This window comes from Quercus lobata, chromosome 3 (genome assembly GCF_001633185.2).
Source record: "Quercus lobata isolate SW786 chromosome 3, ValleyOak3.0 Primary Assembly, whole genome shotgun sequence".
In the NCBI taxonomy this organism is placed as follows: domain Eukaryota; kingdom Viridiplantae; phylum Streptophyta; class Magnoliopsida; order Fagales; family Fagaceae; genus Quercus; species Quercus lobata.
The window spans coordinates 10562520-10585731 of record NC_044906.1 but is presented as its reverse complement, the minus strand read 5'-3'; the positions used below and the strand labels follow the sequence as shown (position 1 = coordinate 10585731).

At 38.7% G+C, this 23212-nt stretch overlaps 1 long non-coding RNA gene across 4 annotated transcripts; it reads left to right on the top strand.

The window, feature by feature from the left end:
• Positions 1–11719: 11719 nt before the first annotated feature.
• On the top strand, positions 11720–14434 carry LOC115982475. Of its 4 annotated transcripts, none has more exons than XR_004089633.1 (5): positions 11720–12169; positions 13073–13165; positions 13300–13362; positions 13461–13593; positions 14083–14431. It is a non-coding gene; the product is annotated as an uncharacterized LOC115982475 (long non-coding RNA). The 4 variants fall into 4 exon arrangements; XR_004089634.1 differs by having other exon boundaries at positions 13297–13362; positions 13485–13593; XR_004089632.1 differs by having other exon boundaries at positions 13297–13362.
• The last annotated feature ends 8778 nt before the right edge of the window (positions 14435–23212 follow it).

Sequence of the window (23212 nt, the reverse complement as noted above, 5' to 3'; positions counted from 1 at the left end):
CTCACATGCATAACTCGGAGATTTGGTTGAAACCTTTTTCCTTCTGTAACAAACCAATGAAAGGCCGGTCAGTTTATATGCAAATAACTAAGAGATTCAAACATGAAGCAAATAAAGGTTTTCAGTACCGACCAACGTCACGTGGCGAGAAGGGGCAAGGGAATTCATCGTTAAACCAATTGTCGCTCACCCGGACAAATTCCCTAGTTGAATATCTGTTAGAATCGGGAAGGTATGATATCAGCTGTACCCACATATCCTTAGTTTTTAAGTAGTAGATGGTCTTAATATTCCCACACAGACTATACATGAAATTAATATCATGGTGGTTTAATTGTAGACCGAACAATTGGTTTAACCTACTAACGCAACTCACCACACGGTAAAAATTAGGGGGGAGTTGGTCGGGGCACAAGCCATAAAATCTAAAGGTGCCTATGATGAGAGAATCAATGGGGAATCTAACCCTACCCTCAAGAATGGCTATAAAGGGGAAAAATATTATGTTTAGGCCAATACGCCTATGGAGGTCAATATCGCCCATGTGACAGTAGGCGATGTCAACATCTCTAGGGACATTATAGGCTGCCCTAAAGCTAACCAAGGACGCCTCTGAAGATAGAAGGTGGGAATAGCCCATTTCTAAGCTATGATTCCTAAACTATGAGTAAGGGAAAACTAAAAAGAGAAAGGAGAGTAAAAGGAAAGGTAGAGAGGACTTACTTTGGGGCTCTAGGAAGGAATGGTATTTTGGGCTGGAAGATGAGTGTACGAAAAGAGTATGCTCGGTAGAGAGGTAGTTTGGAGAATGAAGAATGTAAAAGTGAAGTAGGGATTCCAAAAGAACTATTTATAGGAGCCAAATGGGGAAATAAATGACATTTAATAAATGAGGGGCAGGAAACTCTATAAATCCCCATCTCAACTGCCACATGCGTGCTGCCTCAGTTCACGAATTGTCAGACAATGATGACAGCTGAACTAACAGTCAGATACAATGCGCCTTTTAAGGGTGCATTAATGAGTCTTTTAACTGTCCAGTATCTGCTCGTTAGACTTCCCAAATAGTGTCTGTCTGTTAGAGTCCTTGATTCATCCCCGGAAGCCGGGCACAAATCAAGGGGGGGCTATTGTACGGGGCGTTACTCCCCCTCAAGACCATTGTTCATAAAATCCATCACAATGATGCCATGTGTACAAGGCCTTGGACTTGTTGGGCCTCGGGCCTTAGGACATTGTGTGTGGTTGTGTGTTCTATTGGGCCTGCGAACTTGACCTAGGCAAGCCTTGACACCCATCAAAAGCCCAAAAATTGTAATGAAGCCATTATGACATGAGCGGCAAAGGTAAGACCCTACCGGTCAACTCCGGCTTGGTCGGGAAAAGCAATTTCCCGAGAAGGTGAGTCCCTAGATGCTTAGTATTGCCTTGAAGAGTATCGCTGCCGGACAAATCTTCTAATGTGCAAACCAGTTCCGATGCCACTCTTACCACCCCCCACTCCCAACTAAACACCCACTTAAGGATAATAACATTGGACCTCCTTTCCCACTCACCACAAGAGTAATCATAACTCCTCCACTAATTTTGGGCTATAAATATGAGAAGCTAAGGGAGAAAAGGGTTGTTGAAAGGTTCCATAAGAAACTAAGAATAGAGGGAGCAAGAGAGTATCAGGAAAGCAGTAGTAGTGAGAGTAGAAGAATTCATAGGAAGAGGTTGCTTTGTTGAGTCTCTATGTTAGGAAATACCCAAGGTAGGAAATTCAAAACACACACTACAAATAGATTGTGAGCCTAAGTGAGGGCCGGCCCATCAACCTCATTTTTGGTGCACACAATGTGTAAGTTTAAATTTAAAGAGATAATTTTGAATAAAAATTATGATGACTATTATGCTACTCCTATGCAGTAACTATGAGTAAAAGTTATGTTATGTTAAAAAAAATTTAATGGACATAACAAAGCTCTCGAACAAGTTTGATTTCAACTGAGAATTTAAAAAAAAAAAAATTTCAAGTTTGGAAATAAAAACCGGGCTTTGTGTTAACCTTGATTTTTATAACAAAGTAAACAAACCAAATTTGAGTGCTATAGATATTAAATTTCATCACAATTGTCAAATCCCAACAAAATAAAACATCCTCAAAAATAATTTTCACAACCATAAATTAATTTAAAACCTTTATAAAAAGTAATAATAAAATCCACAATTTCGATGAAAAGAAACTGCAACAGCCTTCTTCCAAAAAACCTTCTAGGTACCAGTTACACTATTTACATTGCAACAACATCATGGACATAAAACTTTCTAAGAACCATATTGACGGTCATTGCGGTCAAATTTTCACATTGCAAAATCTCAAAAGCTTGGATGGAAACCAAAAATCTCTTCGTCAAACTTTTAATATTTTAATTAAAAGTTGGCAAATTTATTGTAAAGATAACAAGAAAGTGTTTGGTTTGAGTTGTTTTGGGTTATGTTTTCATAACTCAAAACTCAAAAAAAAAAAAACTCAAAATAATGATGAAATAATAAAATTGAAATAATAAAAATAATTTAGGATCTGTTTGGTAAGTAAATTCTAACATATATTTTCATATTTTAAATAATATTACACATATTTTTTTTACATTTTTCACTTATATATATATCAAAAATACTCAAAAATATTATTCAAACTCATTTACTAAAGTACCTTATAGTTCTTTTCTTTAATTAGGGAAAGAAAAGAGAATTTCCCATTAACGATGGAACAATATAAGTGGAGGAAAATTTTAAAATCTCAACTGTGAAAAATAAAAAGATCTCCCAAGTTTTTCTTACCGACAATAAATTAATGGTATTTCTATTATTAGAGCATTAGCATTGGAGAATGCTAATGCTATATCTAAGGAAAATTTAGCATTTGTAGACTTAAAATCATCTGCATCAGAAAATTCTAAAACCAACTATTGTAAATTTTTTCCAATACTTGCTACAGTGCAATTCTATCTTTAGAATTGCACTGTAGCAGTATTCTAAAAAAAAAATTAATATTTTATCTCTACTCTCTCTCCTCTGTCTCTCATCTTTCTCATTTTTTCCTGATCTCTTCTCTCTCTTCCGTCTCTGCTTCTCTATGCTCTCTCGGCTCTACTCTCCATCTGCTCTCTCATCTCTCTCATTTTTTTGAATAGGTTTGCTCTACTCTCCATCTGCTTCTCTATGCTCTTCGGTGATGATTTTTTTTTAATGGATTTGCTCTGGAGGTTCCGGTATCTCTACTCTCTCTTCGCTGTCTCTCATCTCTCTCATTTTTTCTGTTCTCTTCTCTCTCTTCTGTTTCTGCTTCTCCATTTGCTCTCCATCTGCTCTATCATTTTTTTGAATGGGTTTGCTCCGGTGGCTCCGTTGATATTTTTTTTGAATGGGTTTGCTCTAGTGGCTCCGGTGATGATGTTTTTTGAATGGGTTTGAATGGGTTTGCTCCGGTGATGATTTGTTTTGAATGGGTTTGATCCGGTGGCTCCAGTGATGATTTTTTTTGAATGGGTTTGAATGGGTTTGCTCTGGAGATTTTTTTTTTTTGGATGGGTTTGCTCCGGTGATGATTTTTTTTTGAATGGGTTTGAATGGGCTTGCTCCGGTGATGATTTTTTTGATCGGTGGCCTGGGTTTTAAATCGGCGGCGTGGGTTTCAGATCGATGGCTTGGGTTTGCTGATCGGTGGACTGGTTTGATGGTTTGTGAGTGTGGCTCTGTTGATGGTTTGTGTTTGTGTGTGGCTCCTTGTTGCTGGTTTGATGTTTGTGTGTGGCACTTTGTTGCTGTTTTGATGTTTGTGTTTGTGTTTGTGTGTGTGGGTGTGGTGATGGGTTTGGGTAGGATGATCGGTGTATGTGTGCGTGTTGTGTGTTGAACCGATGCTAGAGGTTGAGAGAGAGGAATAAAAATTGCTGTTGGAAAGTCTAGGAAAGCCCAGGAAAACGGTTGGAAACAAAATAATAAAGAAAGGTAAAAAAATAATATTTTAATAAAAATAGAGTTTTGGGATGTGAAGGAATTGTAAAATGGTATGGTATATTGATAAAGTAGTATTTTAGAATGGTAAAATAGAATAGCATTGGAATTTTCCAGTGCTAATGCTCTTAGGTTCTAAACTTATGTCTTTCGTTAGGGTCCCATGCATTTGGGTGAGCGTAGAAGTGTGGAAATTCATATTACTTGTCGGCGGGTTGAAGAAAAGCTTGCATCAGTGTGACTCTGTGAGTGTGATAATGCGGCCTGCGCGTGGACTTCATTGACCAAAGTAGGCCCTCAGCCCTCAGGCTTTTGAGATAGTGGGTTCCACTTCCAAGGGGCAATGGACACGGCTTTTGCTTTTTTCACTTATTGGTTAGGTGGGGTTTCAATTATTTTGTTGAAGGACTTATAAGTATGGTGATTTTAAAATTTTTCTAAAATGAGTTATTAATCAAACTCGTATGGCACTTGATAATATGATTCTTAAAATAAAATGGTAAGTTTACGTAGATTATAATTTTACCTAGTGTCACGTGAAAAAATTAATTTAAATAATATAATAATTCTTACAAATGATATTAGGAAGTGTAATAAAATTTATAAATAATAATAAGTAAAAGGTTGAATTATAAAACAAGATAACAAAAACCATTCACGCCAAATTTACAATTCGTTGATGACAGCTGGTCTTGCTTTTGAGATATCAGAACGTGGGCCCTAGACTTCATTATTGCATGTTCTTTGAACAGCTACCCTATTTGCTATTTGGTTTCTCCTCAATAATCAACCATTTCACCATCTACCTACGTACTCTTTCACAGACTCTTCACCATCTATCCGGCAAATTTCCATTTCCAAAGTATGGCTGCTGCTCTACTTTCTGCTATTGTGGAGCGGCTTGGTTCATTCATTTCTTCACAGTTCACGTTGATCGTAACCGTTAAGGAAGACCTAATTTAAAATTTCAAATATTGTTGTGATCTTTTTTATTTCCTAATTACTAGTAGAGCTCTTCTAGGGTATTATTTTGTTTAATACAACGTTTACTACAATTAGTTGGATATATAAATATATTATATACCGTGGTGTAATATATAAAAAATAACAATTATTTTAAATATTGTGTCTATAAAAAAATTTCTACTAGTATTTTTTTATTTTTTATTTTTATCTTTACAAATATATGATTCTATTATTTTTTTGTGTGTTTGATTAATTTTTTTTAAAGTAAATTATATTTTCCTAACTTCTATTGTAATGCATTATATTTTCCTAATATATAACTAAACTTTATAAGTTTAAAATTTATTATTTAAGTTTATCATCTCTTAAAAAATAAGGAGATTATTATGGAAATCAAAACTCATCATAAAATTATAGTATTATCTCAACCAAAAATTAAAATGAAGCTAAAGGAATAAAAGATAGATTTTATAATAATTTATTATTTTATAAGGATTTAAAATCTCTTCATCAAACTTTTAATATATTAATTAAAAGTTGATAAATTTATTGTAAAAATAATGAGAGAGTGTTTGGTTTGAGTTGTTTTAAATTATATAACTTAAAATTTATCACGCAAAACTCAAAAAACGTGGAACCCATTGAATTTAGAGTTGTTTGGTCTAGTTTTTGGGTTATTTTTCATGACTCCAAACTCAAAATAATGATGGAATAATATAATTTGAGGGAAATTTTAAAATCTCAACAGTGAAAAATAAAAAGATCTCCCAAGTGTTTTCCACCGACAGGCGACTAGAGATTTTTTTTTTTTTTTTTTGAGAATCCGCCCTAGTAAGATGAGGGGGGAAGGAAATTTCATTGAACTAATTCAGAAGAGTACACAGAGAGGATGTCTGGAGGAACATCCTCCATCCAGACAATAAAAGGAGAAAAATTACAAGCTCGCCTAGCAATCGAGTGAGCGACTTTGTTACCTTGCCTGCGAGTATGACAAAAATTGATCTCACTGAAAGCAGCAGAAGCAATCTTAATATCCCGGATTATATGCCCAAAGCTGGTGGAGGAGGTGTTTGAACTGTTAAGAGCCTTAATCACCACTTCCGAGTCACCTTCAATAATTACCTTGCTAAACTGAAGCTCCCAAGCAAGACAAATGGCATTACGAGCTGCCAGCACTTCCACCGTCTCTACCGAGGTAGGCAGTGGAATGACTTGTGCTGAGGCAGCCATTACTAGACCAAGGTCGTTTCTTATAATCACTCCCAATCCAGCAGAATCGGTCTCTTTGAATAAAGCCCCATCGAAGTTAACTTTCACCCAAGTTACAGGAGGCAGAGACCATTTAACCGGAATGGGGGAAGGGGAAGGGCTACACGGGAGAAGATTTGCAACCTGGAATTCTTGAAGAGAGTCAAGAGCCAAAGAATTGATTTTTTGCAGCTGGATAGGAGATTCCCCAACTCTCAGTCTATTTCGACGGGTCCAAATAAATGAAGTTATGGTAGCAAAAAATTCAAAAGACTCACCCCTAGTGCAGCATCCTTGAATAATATCCAGGAAATTTAAACATAGTCTCGTTTGCCTAATTAGCCAAGCAAAGCACACTGACCATACCTCCTCTAAGGCCGGACAAGACTAGAGTGCATGAAGGGTCGTTTCTTGCTCTTGACCACAGCTGGGGCAGATCGGATCACATTGCACCATTCTTTTAACCAAGTTTACCCGAGAAGGCAGAGCATCCAGCCCCGCCCTCCACAATAGTATTTTAACTCTGTTTGGAGCATTCAGCTTCCAGATAGCTTTCCAGATTTGCTTGGATTGGGAGATGTCCGAAGAGCTCAGGTTATCACTGGCACCCAAATTCGAAAGTAGCCTATATCCAGTCTTCACCGAGTATTCACCATTAGGAGACAAAGGCCAGAAAATTTTATCCTCACAATCCACCAAGCTGATAGGAATAGATTTGATCATTTTTGCTTCGTGAGGTAAAAAGAGGTTATCAATTATCTCATGTAGCCATCTTCTGTTGACCCCATCCATCAGCATGGACACTCTAGCATCTATGCTAAGAAAATCAGGGGGAGACAAGACTCTATTAAGGTAAGGGTCAGGGAGCCAGTTGTCCTGAAAAATTCTTATCTCTAAGCCATTACCCACCCTCTAGCGCATCCCTTTGCTGATCACTTCTCGCCCTTTGAGGATGCTTTTCCAAGCAAAAGAGCCAGTCCCGGCCTTTGCATCGAGAATACTCCCATTCGGGAAGAACTTGGCTTTGAAGAATCTATGGCAAAGAGAATCCTCGCAGCCCAAGAGACGCTAAACTTGCTTAGCCAACATAGAGTCATTAAATTTTTGGAGGTCCTTAAAGCCCAAACCACCCATACACTTGGATTTACACAGAGAATGCCAACTTGTCCAGTCGATTTTCCTTTGATTACCACGCTGCCCCCACCAGAATTTTCTAATTAAAGTTTCAATGTCGTTGCACAAAGAGATAGGGAGCTTAAAGCAACTCATGGCATAAGCCGGGATGGCTTGGACAACGGCTTTAAGGAGGATTTCCCCGCCCGCTTGAGAGAGAAGCTGCTCTTTCCAGCCTTGGAGCTTTGCCCAGACCCGCTCCTTAATAAAATTCAGACTGGCTCTCTTAGACTTGCCGACTAGAGCAGGGAGCCCGAGGTACTTTTCATATAGCTTGATGTCTTAAACCCCTAGTGAGTCTTTTATTTGAATTTGGATCTCAGTGGGCGTGGATTTACTAAAGAACAAACCAGTTTTGCATCTATTTAACATCTGCCCCGAAGCTCTTTCATAACAAGTCAGCAAATTCTGAATCAAATGACACTCGACTAAGGAAGCCCTACAGAAGACTACGCTATTGTCTGCAAAGAAAAGATGTGTCAGTCTAGGACCTTTTTTACATATGGAAACACCCCTAATGAGGCCAGCATCAGCAGCACTAGCTAGGAGGCCATGAAGGCCTTCCGTGCAAAGAATAAATAAGTATGGCGACAACGGATCGCCCTGTCTAATGCCTCTGGTTGGAAAGATTGTATTTGTGGGTTCCCCATTAATCAAAATAGAGTAGCTAACCGTCGATATACATTCCATAATTAACGCCACCCAAGAATCACAAAAACCCATCCTTTTCAACAGTGCTTCTAAGTAAGACCATTCTAACCGGTCGTAGGCTTTGCTCATATCCAATTTAAGCACCATGAACCCGGATTTCCCAGTTTGGTGGTGTTTCATATAGTGCAGGGTCTCAAAAGCCATGAGGACATTATCAGTGATAACTTTCCCTGCTTGGAAGGCACTTTGATTTTCAGAAATGATAAATGGGAGAACAGATTGGAGCCTATTGGCTAGGACTTTTGATACTAACTTATATATCACATTACAAAGGCTTATCGACCTGAACTCAGTGATGCTTTCAAGAGACTTAACTTTCGGGATCAAGGTGATATTAGTGTGGTTTATTTCCTTAGGAATCTTGCAATTATTTAGGCAATCCAACACAGCATTATATACATCATCACCAAGTAAAGACCAGAAAGAATGATAGAAAATCGGAGGCATACCGTCGGGGCCAGGAGCCTTAATGGGGTCCATCTCTTTAATTGCTGAATCCACTTCTTCTCTAGAGAACGGTTTTGAGAGTTGAAAGTTCATGTCTGTAGAGACCGAGGGGTGGACTGCATCCAAAATTTCATTCATATCCGATGGGTTGGAAGAGGTGAAGAGGGAGTTATAGTATTCGACAACTATCTCCTTGATCTGACTCACCTCCGAGCACCACACATTAGCATTGTTCTTAAGGCCGTGAATCTGATTCCTTCGATATCTATGGGAGGCTTTGCTGTGGAAGTAGCTGGTGTTTCTATCACTGCATTTCAAAAATAATGCTCTAGCACGTTGCTCCCACATTTGACTCTCTTTGTCAAGTAAAGCATTCACCTCCAATTACAGGGCCTTAACTACTTCATAGTCACCTCCCCCTCTAGCAGCTGCAAGTTCAGCTTTAGCAAGCATCTTACTTTTAGAATCAATCATTTTCTTAATACAACCAAAAGGTTGTTTACTCCAAACGGAAAGTCTATCACCACAGAGTTTGATTTTACCTACAACCTGGGCCATGGTAGTATCCGGAAAGGAGTTGCCCCATGCCGAGATGACTGTTTCAGAGCATCCCCTGTCGCTTAGCCACATTTTCTCAAACTTGAAGGGTCTACAAGGCTTGGGGAGGATTCCATCCAGCAATACAATGATTGGTCTATGATTCGAGGCGTGCGAATGTAGATGTTGTACCTGAGTTCCCGGGTTGGAAGCAAACCAAGTGTTGTTTGCTATTGCCCGATCAAGCCGCTCCAAGACCAAACCCCCCTGGCGTTTTCCTTTCCAAGTATATTTCTCCCCTCTAAAGCCCAAATCCATTAGACCGCATTCATCCAGGACTTCCCTAAACTCCATCATCATGCGATCTTGTCTCGGACCCCTGCCTAATTTTTCGTGCGCCCACATTATTTCGTTGAAATCTCCCGCACAAAGCCAGGGAAGGGAGATACACCGATGCAGCTGGCGAAGCAGAGCCCAAGTTTCTTGCTTCCTTCTAGAATCCGCAAAACCGTATATACCGGTAAAGCGCCATCATTCATCGCCGGAATTCCCAACTATCGTATCCACATGGTTCGGGGAGGAGGAGATCACTTCGATGTGGACTGTCTTCTTCCAAAAAAGGCTGAGACACCCAGTACTATTGATCCAAGGAACAATCCATGCATGATCGAAGTTCAATTTATTACACAAATTGTGAAGTCTATCTTCATCAGCCCACATCTCAACCAAAAACAAGGCAACGGGATCTTTTGCTCGGACTAAAGCTTCGAGCTCACGAACGGTGCGTCGGTTCCCAAGCCCGCGCATGTTCCAGCATAGCCAACTCATGGCTGCCGGCGGGGCTGGGAGCCAGCCGCCGCCGATGGAAGAGTGTTTTCATTGTAATGGGGAGTTTCTATGGCTCTGCGTTTTGGGGATGAAGAATAATCTAGAAAAGGAAGGGAGTTTCTCTTACCAATAATGAGGTTAGCTTCTTGTTGTTCTGAGATAATGGGAGGCCTTTGTATCCGGGTCCATTTCTTCCCAGCTTGGGCTTGAGTGGACAAGGCATGAGGGTCATTGTTTGAGATATCACTTAAGGGAGTGGGCTGGGTGGGCTGGGCTTGATTCCCGTTCATGGCTGGGTTGGAGTGAACAAAGGGCCTAAAAACCATAGCAGATATATGTTCCCGCCCGTTTGTATTTGAACTCCCTTCTTGCACGTTCCCACATTCAAATAGATTGATATCTTTGTCAATCTCTCAGATTAAGTGCTCAAAGTCTTCTTGATGAGTGGGTTTCTGGGAAATGTCAGGTTCTGTCAAATCCGAGATGTCCGAGGCAGCATTTGTACCCCCATGACTTGCAGGAGAGCCCAGGTTTGCACAAAGATCATTAGTTGGCGTCGGGCAGTTGTCTGCTGGTTCAACGACCAACGGACGGTTCTTTTCGTGTGGTTGAGGTGTCGAAGTTGAAGCCTTTTGGACCAGATTTTCCATTTTCTTCTTGGCAAAAAAGCCTGGGACCGCCACAACATATTTCCGCACTGCTACAAACGGAGGGGCTCTCATCCATGCCCCAAACTGCTAGTCTTCCTGCTGGAGTGAGCCCTCGCTATCAATCCATTTCTCGCAGTCCTTATCGGAGTGAGTGAGCCAGCCACACCAGTAACAGAGGTTGGGGAGTCTCTCGTACTTAAAAGAAACCCAGCATTCTCTGTCATCATCCAGGGTGATGAGTCGACCACGGTAAAGAGGTAGAGAAATGTCAATGGACACTTTGACTCTAATGAAGCTTCCGCCGTCGCAGTCAGGGGGATCCTTTGGGTGTTGTATAATCCAAATTGTTTCACATATCTGTTCTGCAACTTCTCTTTTCCTGTAGCATAATGGTATATCATAGACTTGAACCCAGAAGGAGACTTTGTTGAAATTACACACCTCTAGTGCTGACTCCTTATTGATTTTTGAAAAGGTCATTAGATATTTGTCAAAGCACCACGGTTCCGACGATAGAATTCTATCCACTTCCGCTTCATTATCAAAGGAGAACAGGATGATATGATCTCCATTATTCTTGACGCTAAAACCCTTTTTTTAATCTCCATAAGGGCGAAAAGGTTCTTGCTATGGCATCAATATTCAGAACACGCTTAGTGAAGAACTTAGCTGCAATGGTGAAATCTTCTGCCGCTTGTTCTTTTTTCAACCTAAGACCTGTACCCTCTCTATCTGAAAGGGAGAGAGAGCTCCAATGTCTTGTGAGGTCGTCCATTCCACTGTGAACTATGCATATAATTTAAAGGTGTTTCCCAAACCCCTCGAAGGAATAATACCACTATCCTTGAGAAAACACAGTTAACTCAAGGGACAAAACCTCCTTCCAAGGAAGGGACTACAATGCCACACTACAACAGAGCTCTCAGGGAGAAGCTTTGCTAGAGCAGACAACTCTTTCAGACCCCAAGGTCGAATCAGGCGACTAGAGATTAATGGTAGTTTCATGATGAGAAAACATTAGGTCGGGAGTTGGCGTAAAACATTATGAGAAAACTTAAGTCGGGAGTTGGCGTAAAACCAATGTTTTATGCCAGCCAATAACATTAAGCCACGTGGACTTTTTAATTAAACCCCTCTCCAAACAGCCAAAACTCACGCCTTTCACCTCAGACAAAACAGAAGAAAACAGAGAAACCCCTAAGCTGTAAGCTCTGCTACCTCTTCCTCTGCTTCCTTCACGCCGAACCTCCACCACCGCCACAGCCTAATCGCCGGAGCAGAACGAAGAAAGAAAACCAGCCCAGACAAAAGCTCACGCCTTCACCTCTGCTTCCTCTGCTTCCTTCACGCCGAACCTCCACCACCGCCACACAGATCACAAACCCACTAAACAGTATAGCTCGCTTAAACCCCAAATCAGAACCAGAATGAGTTAGGCAAAAATTTCTGGTTTCCTCTGCTTCCTCCCTCTTCCATCCTCTACTTCCTCTTGCCCAAATCTCCACCACACCACACACCGAAGCATACCGCCACACAAGTCACCGGATTCATTGCTAGAGCTTGTAAACATGCCGAAGCCACCGTGAGCATGGTGTTGCGATGCAAAGGTTTGTTTTTCATGATTTTCCTTTTTCCCCAATTTGGATTTCGAATTATTGATGGGTTTGTTTATGGGTTTACGGGTTTTTTCTGGAGCCTCATGAAATATTTGTGGTTTTTTTTTTTTTCCTGTATTTTGGTGTCTTTATGGGTTTTGATTAGATTCCTAAGTGTTAGGGTTCAACCCGTATCTTCATGGGTTTTGATTAGATTCGATCAGTTTTTGCTTAGTTTTTGTTATTTTCATTTGTTATTCCTACGTGTATGGGTTACTTTTGTTTGCTTTTGAAATTGTAAAAATTAGTGATTTTTCACAAAGCTCAATGATAAAACATCATTGAATTTGGATTTGTTTATAAATTTTTGCCTAATTCTAAAATAATAATACTGTTGTCGTTGTTGTTTTAGTGTTGGGAATACTCATTTGTTGTTCCAATTCATTGTAATGAATAGGTGTAACATAGGTTCTAATTTTTAATTTTGTGGTTTTGTTATGCATTTGCTTTAGTGTTACTTTATATGATTTTATATTCAATATTGTCTAAGATAACCATTTCTTTAGGCATTGGATAAGAATTGCAGTCCATTTATTTGTTTAGTCATTGAACAATTTGTCAACTGAATTAGATGTAAACAATGGGTACCATTCTATAGGCCTAAAATTAAATTGGAAATCAATTACTAGATGTTGGATTGGAAGTAATACATAGAATGAAGTTGTTTAAGCATTGTATCTACTAGGTTGTTTATGCTGTCCTATTTGTTGTGTATGGCTCTTCTATGGCAGCTTAATGCTCAAGTCCATGGCATAAGACGTAGGAGATGACTGTCATTTAACATAGATTATGCACAATTTTGCTTGACTAAATTGAATCTGATTTTTTTTTTTTTTTTTTTTTTTTGGTTGGTAGTTACCTAAACCCAGTTTTAGAAGATTCAAAAGAATGTTACTTATTGTATGATAGGATTGCTGAATCTTCTTTCATATTTGGCTACCATAAAGGGTTGGTGCTCTTACTTGAACTCGGTCTTTTCTTCCTTTGCTTTTCTCTTTCTGAGTGTTATTCAAGTGTGAAGCAACTAATTGAAATTTCTACTTTTGCCCTTTTTTGTTTGGTACCTGATCTATTCATAGTAGTTAATGAACCACTTGAAAGCATTTCTGTAGATCTTCATTTCAGTGGGAATACTTTGGCAGAAGGTGACATTGAGTTTATCTTTTTACTTAATCGCTCTAATGTGATGTCTGATTTCTATCTAGCTCCCTTATCTAAAAGGTTGTCATTTATTTTAATGAAGGTTTGGTTGTTAGTACATGTCTAGGTGGTGCCGTAGTTGGAGCGCTACTCAGTGGTTGGATTGCTGATGGGGTTGGTTGACGTAGAGCTTTTCAGTTGTGTGCTTTGCCTATGATTGTTGGTGCTTCTATGAGGTATGCTTGCACCATAAATATCATTGCACTTGAGTGCTTACTGGGTCTTTGTGTTGCAATTGGTTTGGTCTCTTTTATTTTATATACTTCTCAGTTAGATCTAATTTTAGTTTATAATAGACTAATAGTTGTCTCAGATTCCTGGTATTTTCTGATATTGTAAGGGTAAAGTTATTTTCTAAAATAAAGGGGCTTGCTGTTACATAGAAAAATTTTGCTTCTTACAGGTGACTTTCCTACAAGTTTACTTACTGTGGTTATTGAATTCTTCGTTGTCAACTTTAGCCTCTAGGACACAGTTAGTATCATTTATTTGATAGCTATTAAAATATTTTCTTCTACATCATCATCTACTATGCATATACATCCCAACCAATCATCATTTACGGTATGACCACTTAGTGTTTAATTAGAATATATTGATTTTTTTTTTAATTGTGTTCATTCTAATTTTATTTTTTGTATTTTGTTGTACATTCTTTTATGTAGGATCCATTACAACAATTCCAAGAAAGTTGATGTACAAACCTTGTTTGTGTCCAAGAGAATGGATTGGGAAGCAAATATTTTTTGGTTGTATAAAGTTTAAATTGTGGTGGATAGACATAGAAGCATCTTCTTTTTTGTATTCCCAACGTAGGGTCCTCTTTTTTGTATTTTGAACTATAACAGGTTTTATTCCAGATGAATGTATTCTCAATTAGAAACTCTTATAAAAAAAATTGTGATAGGTTTTATTCAGGTGAATGTATTCTCAATTAGAAACTCTTATAGAAAAAATTGTGACAGGTTTTATTTTAGGTAAATGTATTCTCAATTAGATACTTTTATAGAAAAAATTGTAATAGGTTTTATTTTAGATGTATTTTAGTTTGTATGGTACAGGAGCATTAGTTGGCTTGATTTATTTGAAAATTCATGACCTGTTTGTAGAATTTTTACTCTTAAGTTTATAAGCCTTGCAATAAGCCAATTAGGGGGAAAAACTAGTATCTCATGACTACTGAAACACGGCATAAAGCCAATGGTCACGTTCATGACTTGCATTATAAGGATGATTATTTCTGATACTATCTTTTGCTTGTTATGAACCTAGAACCATATGTATTTACCAAATATTTTGGTGCTAACCATTTATCAAATTTTGCTCATTATAGATCTTACTAACAATCAAAATATTAATCATAATTAGTTTTTTTTTTTCTATTTTTTTTGAGTTCAAAACGATGGAAATCTTTCATTAATGTAGAAACAGTATACAAACAAAGTCCAATCCAAGTCAGGGCTCAAGTAAATGGTAGTACAAAAAGACAAAAGAAAGAGTACATCAGCTCAAGAAGATGGTACATCAACTCACTCAGTGCCTATCCATAAGACGTTGGAATTCTTCATACAAGCCATTCGCCCAAGTCGAGGATCACCTTTGGATGTGTTTGGAAATGTTCGAAATAAAATTTATTCCTCGCATTCCATATTGCCCACGCTGTAACGACCCACTTCTCTAATTCCTGCTAGCTGCATTTTTGTGTTCAACCTTTGAATAAAGCCCACATGTTTTGTGCAAATGGGCACTCCCACCAGATATGGCTTACAGTTTCAGATTGGTGACTACAAATCTCACACCTTGTCTCCACCCTTACTCGATACCGATGAAGATTTTCCAAAGAGAGAACTATTTAATAGCTGTAGACACCAAGATCTCTAGTCCTTTGCCAAACATTTGCCAGTTGTTTTTGGTCTTCCACATCCTGAGAAATTGAAATGTGAACTTTTAGCCAATTCATTAAATAAAAATTTACGTAAAGTTCTTTTAAAGACACCAATGAACCATATAGCAAATTTAGCATTAGATGTACTAAAATAGCCAATCATGCATCTAAACAAATTTGCTAAAACATATTTTATCTTCTATTGAGTTCATGATCTTTATCGGAATCTTTTATGGATCAAACACACAATTAAAAAAAAAAATCTACCTTATGCAAAGAGCACAAAGAGCACAAGAGACATACACAAGGACAGCATAAACAAACAGGACATCATATATATAATTAGCAAGAAAGATGTATATATAAAAATCTACCTTATGCAAAGAGCACAAAGCAGTCCAAAAAATTAAAAAGAAAGCAAAAAAGAAGAAAGAAGAAATTAATTACAAATAGGGAGAGAACTAAGGAACAATTTACGTCATGATGAGTTAGTCTTAGCCCCATTTTTTCGTTCAAGGCATCCACACAACTCAAAATCCTAAACACATTAGTAGCGCACTGGGTAGGAGCTAATCGGAAATGCCTAATGTAACTCCTCATTACCGGCCCCATGGGGATTCTCATACCCCCCTCTATGAAGGCGAGACAAGGAATGACCACCTCGCCCGTCCTTCTCTTAAGATGCCACTCCTCCTTCTCGCAATACCTCAAACTTACGTTGGGGGGTATCCTATAGTCGGCGATGAACTTTTTCATCGCCTCTTCGGTCTCAACCAATTTTTTCAATTTAACCATCTCTAGGAACTACTAAATAGACTCAGAGGATGACGGGAGAAAGGGAGAAACAAGAGGAAAATGAACCCAGAAGAGAAAAAGCATGAATTAGTGAGAACAGAAAACTTACAGAAAAGAGGAAAGATTCCTCGGACGGACTTTTTTGTGCTAGAGATAAACTTGAATTTAGATAAAAGTTGGACTAAACCCAGGATATGTGCGCTAGAACTCTTAAGTGCAAAAGTGAGGAGACAAATCAGTTCTAAAAATTTTTTATACCTCTCCTCGAAAGTAACTGCATGAATTTTCCCGCCCATAAAGGTAAGGAAATCTCCATCGTTAGATCTCCATCGCGCCATTGAACGTAAGAAGAACAGAGCCGCCCGTATTTAATGAAGGCACGTTTCGCTTTCCAGGGTTTCAAGAATGTGTCTCGGGCAGACGAAGAGTCTCTAGAACTGATAGATGACAAGGATTGACAAGTTATGACAGAAGCCTGATGTCATCAACACCCTCCTCTCAGTTCGCGGATTCAGACAGCAGGATTTTGAGAGGCTACTGTGGGGCCAGAGAATTTATGGTCCCGACCCACTTCCCGTTAGGGCCCAAGGCCCGCGCTAAGAAGAGTAGCTACCAAGGACAATTAGTGAAAGTCCCAATGGCCCAGGGAGGCAGCCGAAGATGACCCTGTCCTCGGTATCCCGAGGACTAAAAGGGAATAACGACACGTCATCAAAGGCGGCCTCCAAAGCGTTCCCAGAAGAAAAGGCAAGTGGAATGGAACTCGCACGGGGGTGCAGCGTGGGAATGGATCAAGGAAAATACGTCACCTCTGCATTGAATGTGTCAACAAACGTCCTAGCCACATTGATGGGAAAGACCCCTGAACAGTGTGGGTTCAGTTATTGCAACTAACAGAAAGTAGAGAGAGGCGACTGATGGGACAGACATTCGAGTAGTTACCTGCATGATCGACAGATAGAAGGTTAAGATCAACTGGGAAGGGTTATATAATGTAAGGGTCATGCGCCAGAAAAAGGGGGGGGGGGCTCAATGGATAAGATCCATGAACAAACTAAGTTTACCTATGTGCATCCACCATGAAAACCATGACGAATCACCGTCCAGCGACTAAGGCCTAGCATTTCAGCCCACTCTCTACAAATTTATTGTTTGAACCTTTAACGTTCGAACCCAACACACCAACTTGGGATCGTTACAAATTGAGTCCTTACAATATATATATATATATATACCAACTTACCACAAGAGCGCCTTTTGTATCTTCTGCTACTTCTGACACTGTTCCCTTGTTTGAGTGTACTTTCCCTATCGTTTCCGACCCTCAACGCCTAACGCTCTCCTGGCTAACGGCTAAACGGGCATTACAGATTGACTCGGGCTTCCTTCTCAACCTTCGGTACTTAGCTTTACTGGGTAGCAGAACTTAACACAAAACCTGGACTTATCTCTAGGCTTACAGGGTAACCTTCTGACACAGAACTTAGCATTACACACATCTGTAACAAACTGTGGGGAAAGAAACAAAGAATGGAAAAAAGAAGATAATTGGGAAGCAAAGGATTAGCTTAAACAGATAATCACAAGATAATAAACAGTTTGAATGAACGGGAGGCTCAGCCTACCACAAAAAGAAAGAACAGTATATATATATATATATATATATATATATTAGCATGTACATAGGTACTAATTTTAATATTTTTGTTTTATAAAATTACACTTTATCCCACCTTAACAATATCATTGCTTCTTTTAAGAGAATGTTATAACCACAAACTTTTCAAAAATATTTTTACAAATTGTTGAGGTAGCAAAATCTTATTGGTTCTTATTTGAAGCCACCACTTACATCATTTTTTTACTTACTAATAACCACTTACCGCAACAGTAATTTATAATAAATAAATAAAAAATGTAACTCTAGCATTTTCCCCCTTTTAATGGAAATAAAAAAAAAAATTATAGACTAAAATTTAAAACAACATATACAAGTTCAAAAAAAAAAATTAGCTCAAAAATAAAAATTACCAAAAATAAAGCTAAATAAAATTAAGCCTAATTAACCTATTTTTACCCACGAAAAAAAAAATGGGTTATTTAGAAAACTTTAAACAAAATAATTTTGTCCTTACCCAGCAGCAAATATATATATGCAACAAAAAAATTAATTAATTAATTAATAAATAAACCTCAACGGTTAAGCAGTTAGGGGCCAAAGCCGTCGCATGCAGTCAGAAGCAAAGCTACCCTCTAACTCCAAGTCCTAGCTCTATCCCTAGTCACACCTTAGTCCAATTTTTTTTTTTTTTTTTGTGTAAAAATTAATTAATTAAGAAACCTCAGCAGTTAAGTAGTTAGAGGCCAGAGCCGCCGCATGCAGTAAAAAGCAAAACTACCGCCCTAACTCCAAGTCCTAGCTTTATCCCTAGTCGCCCCTTAGTCCAAATTTTTTTTGTGTAACTTTTTCTATGTTCTATATCTCCAATTTTTATTTTGCTCTAATTTTTAATTTTGTGTGATTTTATTATATTTTAGTGAATTATCACTAACATCAATTATAACTAAAATCCTTTCAGCTTTATAATTGAAATCATGTTGTGAGATAAAGTGTGTATGGCATTGTATAACGCAGCATAAGAAAAATAATTAGCATATAATTTTGAGAAAAATAATAGTAAACAATTAATTTAAAATCATACAAATTTTCACAATTAGTGAAAAATCCTTCAAACTTCCTCTATATCTTTTTATTATTTGTCGATTTTGAAAATCTAACCATTGGATAGCATGTTCTTGTTATATCTTTGTAAGGACACGATTCCTTTGCGGCCCAATAATGTTGTTGGGCTCGCACACGAAAGATCTCTCACAATATGATTTGTAGAGAGTGGGCTTGGGTTTGGTCACGGGGCGATGTTCCGGTCCTGATTTTAGAGGAATTCCTGTAGAAAAAGGAGTTGGGTTTGAATATTTAAACCCTATGGCGTCGCATCCTATGGGATTGGGCTCCTCGGACTTGATCCGAGGACCATTGAGGTCTTCCCTGGTTACCCGACGGCGGGTCTTTTTTATGATCTGCATGTGTTATTAGGGTGTTTCCACCCATGGAGCCCTTTTTTCTGGAGGTGGGATCCGCCCCTTACCAGATTCACTTGCTTCTTCTTTTATACTAGCCTGTGTTCGCTGTCCTTCGTCCACGTGTAGGGTCAGCCTTTACAAGACTGACATTTGTCCCATCAGTCCAATCCCAGAATTGTTGGGGATGGTTGATAAAGCTGAAGAATACGGCTCTGTCAGGGGCAGGGCATTGAATGGCAATGAGAGCAACTTTCCCGGATATTCTTATATTCTCTTTTAAGTTTGGCCCTATACCAGTTTTACCCCTCTTTTCCGGTGGGATCTTGGATCTGCCGAGGACTGAACTGTCCTCGGTTGCCTCCCAAAACTGTTTTGTGCTCTGTATTGTAGAGCTTGGGCCACAGCTCTCCTCAGCTTGGGCCTTCGGATTCTCCAGGAGCAACTGGGCCTGGCCCTTAAATTATTGGGCCCCACAATCTTCTATACTTACAAAATTTCAAGAAAATAAAAAAGTAATAGTTATATCATTAGTTACATATTTAAATTTCAAATTTTTCTAAATCAAAATTTTACATAAAAAATAAGTTTATTGATTGAAATAACATCTAATTTGAGGAAAATTTTATGTGTATTAAAACATAAAATAAAAAAAAAAAAGTACCATCCAATAGTTAAAATTTTATAGATTGTAAGTGCGGATAACACAAGATTTACGGGGTTTGATGCTAAATTTTAGAATATTTCGAGTTTTAGCATGCCGGATACTAATGCTAATAGATCAATTTGAAGTGACGACATATGTTCTAGACTTCGAGTCAGTTTGGAAACAGTTTATTTAATTGAAATTAAAAAAAAATTACTGAAAGTGTAGAAAAAAAAAATTAAAAGATAATTGAATAGTACAATAAAATCCATAAATAATATAAAAAATACAATTACATATATAAATAATACTAAAAAAACTAAAAACTTAATAAGCGTCATTTCAAACACATCCTTCGTTGATGACAGCTGGCTCACTTTTAGATTATACATTGGGCGTAAATGCTCTTTTCATCCCTACATTTTGGGGTCATTTCTACTTTGGTCCCTACATTTCTATTTTACCATTTTTAGTCCCTAAATCAATTAATGTGTGACATTCAAGTCCTTACTGTCAGCTAACTAACAGAAAAAGCTGACGTGGCTAACAGCACATTAAAATAATAATTAAAAAAATCTATTTTCACATTAAAAAAGGACACATCAGCATCTAAATTAAAAAAATTAATTTTAACTAAATAAAAAAAATTACAAACAGAATTAAAAACAAAAAATCATATGAATGGAGATCTCAAATCCTTGAACAAGAACAATAAGATTAGAAACCCATAAACTCATAAATTTCACATTCAAATTATCAAATTCCTATTCCAAATTCATCTTGATCATGAACACACAAGAACAACAAACCCAGAATATTCAATCCCAAGAACAAAAGAATAGAAACCCAAAATATTCCAAAATTTGTATACAAATTCTTCCACAAAAATCAATTGTACACAAACACCAACCCAGATCTGAATGGTTTTTTTTTTTTTTTCCCTTTCCTTTTTTATGTTCTTATCAGGAGCAGATCTGGGTTTGGAGCAAATCCAATGGCGCCTGTGGGGCCCGGAAATTTGAGGTCCCAGCCCACTTTGCATTAAAGGCCCAAGACCAGGGCCGAGGAGACCTATTGCCGAGGATGATCTCATGCTCAGCACCTCAGAACGCCTAAAGAAATGGAAAAACTCGGTACAGGGGCAGGAGAAGGGAGAAAGCTGCCAATACTGTAGTACGGAGCTTTGCATCTGACAGGCCCATGCTCCTCACCATGTTATACAGCTTTTGCAACCACCTCCAACCACTCCGGGTATGGACTAATAGGACATATCTACATCCCAGAAAGAAAAGTTAACACGTGGACACTGAGAAGGAAGTAAAGATTAGTATAAAAGAGAGAGAGCAAGGAAAAAAGAGAAAGGCCTAGAGGAAGAAGCCCTACAGAAGGGAGAATAAGAATGGTATCACGCTCCTCGGACACAGTCCGAGGACCTAAACCGTATAAACCGTATCGACGAAAGGCCTAGCTAGGTCTACATTCATATAAACCTCCATCAAAACCATGGTTAAACCATTGTCCAGTGATTAAGGCCTAGCCTTTCAATCCCATACTCTACTAGTTGTATTGTTTGGGCCATTTACGTACGAGCCCACGATTATGTGTGGGTCGTTGCAAATTGTGTCCTTACAATTGACGCCGTCTGTGGGAAAGTTTACGCGTTGACACTGGTGGTGGTGGAGTCAAGCTTCTGTTAAACAAGGGTCTGAAAAAGATCCTTCATTCCCAGCAACACGTTGTTGTTATTCTGACATAGATTTCTGCTAGGGGTTACACCTCGCAGTGTCAATGACACGGGCAGCTCTAGGGGCTTCCAACATCAAGCTAACATTCCCCCCCACCCTGGTCGAGGGGCTAATCTTCGAAAAGTAAAAGAAAAAATACAAGTTTTGGATAGATCCAAGGCCTTGCATGGTCTTCAGACTCAAGCCTCTGGGGAAACCAACTACTTAAAAGAAAAAATACAAGTTTTGGACAGATCCAAGGCCTTGCATGGTCCTTGGACTCAAGCCTCTAGGGAAACCAACTACTAAAAAGAAAAAAATACAAGTTTTGGACAGATCCAAGGCCTTGTATGGTCCTTGGACTCAAGCGTATGGGGAAACTTAGCACTTAAAAGAAAATACAAGTTCTGGGCACAACCTGATACAATTCTACCTCGATCCTCGGATCAAAGGCTAGGTGTTATCAGAAACACGGCCAAAGTTCCACATTACTCGACAATCCTCTCGGATGATTTATTCTGGATTCCTCATTGTTGGGCACCTACCTCTCACGCACTACGGTGCACTCAGCCATTATATCGGTTAGTCTCAAAAGTTTAATTTGTTATTGATTGGTATTATCATATTTGATAGTTTCAATAGGTTCAAATTGGTAGCTTTTTGTTGCAAGGTTTCCTGTCCTTAGTATCATTAAAGGAAAATGCACATGTAGCACACCCATTCACAAAATAATTGCTACAGAAAGGAAAAGTATTTAGAAGGAAACAAATTCATTTTTTATTAAGATAAAGAAATGGTACAACGTACAATGAAAGAGCTTGAATAAGCTTATACTAAAAACTAACTACATAAGCGAAAAGAAAAGATACAAGGGAGTGAGAAAAAAGCCGAAGAAGAAGTGCAGAGAAAAGGGATGCTGCTATTCCAAAATGTTGTCTGAGGAGACCAATCCTCGATACTTTTACATGCCTATAACTCAGGTAGCAAAAGAACCCAACTTGGGACTAGCACCGTCGAAGAAAAGGTGCAGGGAGCCCAACTTAAGGCCAGCACCATGGAAGAAAAGGTGCAGGGAGCCGGAAGTTGATGAGCCTCCATGTTAGTTATGCCTGCGATAGACCAGACGGCGCTGATGGTGAAAAACCTTACTTCTAACGCACCAAGAATCTGATGCGATCAGAACCTGCTTCGGATTTTGACTGAAAGAGGTAGGGGTGCCATCCCCACCTTATCCAAATGGAAGATTATCTTAAATTTGTGCCTTCCCTATCCAGACCGCACCACCTTAAGTCTCGGAAGGGTCCGGTGCCTCTATGGCGGGTGTAGTTCCTTCACCCCCACCCGTGCCTCAAACATATTGCACTAAGGGTGGATAACACTGGATGTGGAGACTGTGATTATGGATGAAGGATTATGATTTTAAAGGGAGCAGAAGGGTTTATGTGCACGGGGAGTAACCCCCTATCCTATTTATGTAGAGAACAAGCCGATGGCATTCAATCCATGCAAGTTTCCAATAAGTGCTACAGACAAGACGGTCCTGGCACAATTTCCGACACCATCTGCAACCGCAAGGTTTGAATAACCTCGTGAAGGAAACGTATTAATGGCGCGCCTTGAATACTGAAACGTCAAAGATGCCGCATGAGAAAATCTAGAGGGATGTC